This window comes from Penaeus vannamei, chromosome 11 (genome assembly GCF_042767895.1).
Source record: "Penaeus vannamei isolate JL-2024 chromosome 11, ASM4276789v1, whole genome shotgun sequence".
In the NCBI taxonomy this organism is placed as follows: domain Eukaryota; kingdom Metazoa; phylum Arthropoda; class Malacostraca; order Decapoda; family Penaeidae; genus Penaeus; species Penaeus vannamei.
Genome location: NC_091559.1, coordinates 40,801,288 through 40,804,272, shown reverse-complemented (window position 1 = coordinate 40,804,272; position 2,985 = coordinate 40,801,288). Strand labels below are relative to the sequence as shown.

The following is a 2,985-nucleotide window of genomic DNA, read 5'->3' as shown; positions in this document are numbered from 1 at the left end:
ATAATCTAGAGTTGCGGGCAAGCAACTGTCACTTGCCAAGCCTTGACAATCTGTTGTTAAGATCCCTGTATGTCAAGTCATATTATTATGCACACACTAGTAATTCATGCGATTCAACAAATAACTTATATTATTCTTGATATGGATGGTAATAAATAGCTATTCAGGTAAAATAAGGGCGTGAGTGGGATGGTTCATTATAGCGGGGTAGTGAGGGGGCTATGAACCCCGCTTATAAGGCTGAACCTTATATATGTCTGCGTGGATATCTATGTCTGTGTAACCCTCTATCTCAGAACTAACGTCCACAGAAAAATGTCACTGCACATATGAGATACGAAACTCAACCATGATTCAGAAATAAAGGTTTTGCAAAAATACTTAGAGGCGCTGAACTGAGTCCTCACAAATAACATTATGGTTCGGTCACGTGATCTGTGATAAGTTCTCGCATCGCCAAATCTCTCATCTCTGGCAGTTATTTCCCCGTATCTTTATATATTTATGTTCAGGTAAGAACATACACGATCTCGGGCAATAAGAGATACCACTCTCCCTACCGAGGAAAAAGTTTAAACAAAAATTGGAAAAGTTTGGAAATACCGAGTAAAAATCGGCACTCGACATCCCCGACGGAGATCGCGGTTCCATGACGTCGTCTGCTTCAGTGTGCTCTCAGAGCTTGGTACGTGTGGTTCATGTGGATTTACGCTCTGGATTTACCCGATTTATATTCGACTGTCAGGTAAGTGTTATAGCACTACGTGAAAACAATAAGTGGAGTGTGGTTGTCGAGGCGGTATGTTTGCCCTGGGATGATTCTGGAGGTATTTTTTCGTCGGAAATCTGTCAAAACCAAAAACCCCCGCCCTGTCTTGACCTCCAAAAGAAAATGGCGGACGAGAGGCGTAGCGGGGCGACTCGGCTCCCGCGCGACTTTCCATCGGTTTTTATTCGTTTCGGGCGCCTTGCGGGCGGGCCACGGGCGCGACGTCGGGACCGAGGCTTCTTCAGGATCCGACGTGTGTGACGGGAGAGGAATTTCGTCCGATTTCCGCCGCGGGAGGGTCGAATCGGGGGTCCAAATGCGCAGCGGTGGAGCCTCGAGCTGGGGGAGAGGCGCGCGTGTTGCCCATTTCGCCGATTTTACTCCGATCGCATAAAGGGAATAAATGTTTGCGAGGTCCGTGACGCAAGGACGACCCGTGACGGCGCTCCCGGACGGGCGTGCGGGCGTACGGCAGCTGAAACGGGGTGAAAAAAGGCCTATTTTCCCCCCGCGATTCGCCTCCGCTGCACGCTCTCGGGCTGCGGGGAAGAAGGGCAGGAGCCTTACGGCGCTCTTTGTTCTGGGGAGTTTTTGAGCGCTCGTCACCCTTCTTCCTCCTCTTACTAAAGCTTCTTTTTCCTCTCTGGAACGTGGGCGGACTGCGCATTTGCACTGGGCATCGCGGGGTTGTGGAATTTCGGCGGGGTTGGGTCCCAGGCGAGTCGGGAGCGAATGTCGAGGGAGTGGGGTTGGAGATCAGCTGTTCCCTCGTCGTCATCATCATCTGCTGTTGCCCGTTACGGCTCTCCCTCTCTCTCTCTCTCCCCCTCTTTCTCCCCCTTGTCATCTCAAACCCCTCTTTCCTCTCTCTCTCTCTCTATCTCTCTCATACCTCCTCTCCTTCCCCCCGTTTTTCTCTCTTTTATCCTCTCTGAACCCCCCTCCCCCTTCTATTCAGTGACTCTACTTGTCTTCCTCTCTCTCCCTCCCTCCCCTCCCCTCCCCTCCCCATCCCCTCCTGCCGTGGAAACCTGCTGGTCGCTTTCTGAACTCTGATCCCCCTCGCTTCCCCCCCTCCCCCCTGCTCCCCCCGGTCCTCCCTCCCCCTTCGCCCTCTCCTCCCTCGTGGTTATCATCCCCGCCCCATGCCCCCCGCCTGCCTCCCCCCCTCCCTCCTCTCCCTCTCTCTCTCGGTCCCTCCCTCCCTCGCTTCGCACACGGCAGTTCTGTTCTCTCCCCCCCTTCCCTCCCTCCCCCCCGCCCTCCTTCCTTCCTTCTCCCCCCCACCCTTCCCGGCTGCCTGGCCGCTTAAACCACCCTTCTCCCCACCCCACCCCCCTTCTCTACCATTCCTTCCCCTCTCGTCCTTCGCCACTTGGCCCCTCCGCGCTGTCTCCCCCTTCCCCCTCCCTCCTCCCTCCTCTGCCCCCACTCCTTCGCTTAACCTTGAGTCGTACGCATGCACGTTCAGATGCATACACACACACACACACTCACACGCACACACGCCACCATGCATACACGATGGCGCGTTTGCTTACCGAACAGTTTCTTTTCCGCATCGCCGTCTCGCTTCTTTCTGACCCCCACCCCCCTCTCCTCCCCCTTTCTCTCTCTCTCTCTCTCTCTCTCTCTCTCTCTCTCTCTCTCTCTCTCTCTCTCTCTCTCTCTCTCTCTCTCTCTCTCTCTCTCTCTCTCTCTCTCTCTCTCTCTCTCTCATCCTCCTATTACCCCTCTCTCTCTCTCTCTCCCTCGCCGCCCTCCTCTTCTACCCTCCTCTCTCCTCTCTCTCCTCTCCCCCTCCTCCCCTCGCCATTTCTGTCGCGAGGGCCCCGGTCCGTGGCAGGAGAGAGAGAGAGACACGTGGTCGGGCCAAGTTTGCGTGCGTGTCACACACATACTCGCAGGCCCGCGACCGCCGCGTGGTGGTTTGTGTACGAGTTGCGTGTGTTTGTTTACGTTTGTGGGCGCCGTGGATGCGGGTGTGAGTGAGTGATAATGCGAGGGGCATTGCGGTTGTTTGTGTGCGGGTGTGTTTGTTCGTACTGTGCGGTGCGGGGCCAGTCTCCTTGTCTCCTGCGTGTGTTTGTTTACGTTTGCGGGCGATAGGGAGGGAAGTGGAGATAAGATTGCGCTGCGAGAGTAGGTACCATTGTTTGTGTTCGTGATACGTAGCGAGTGCGTTTGTTCCTGCGGTGGAATGGAGGAGCATGTCT

At 55.0% G+C, this 2,985-nt stretch overlaps 1 protein-coding gene across 1 annotated transcript in view; it reads left to right on the top strand.

Annotated features, from left to right (window-relative positions):
- The first annotated feature begins 666 nt into the window (after positions 1 to 666).
- Positions 667 to 2,985, top strand: part of LOC113823480 (polycomb group protein Psc) — a 61,986-nt gene continuing 59,667 nt past the window's right edge. The window contains exon 1 of the mRNA XM_070127294.1: positions 667 to 745. The gene's annotated coding sequence lies outside the window, so the exon portion shown is untranslated. The remainder of the gene's footprint in view (positions 746 to 2,985) is intronic.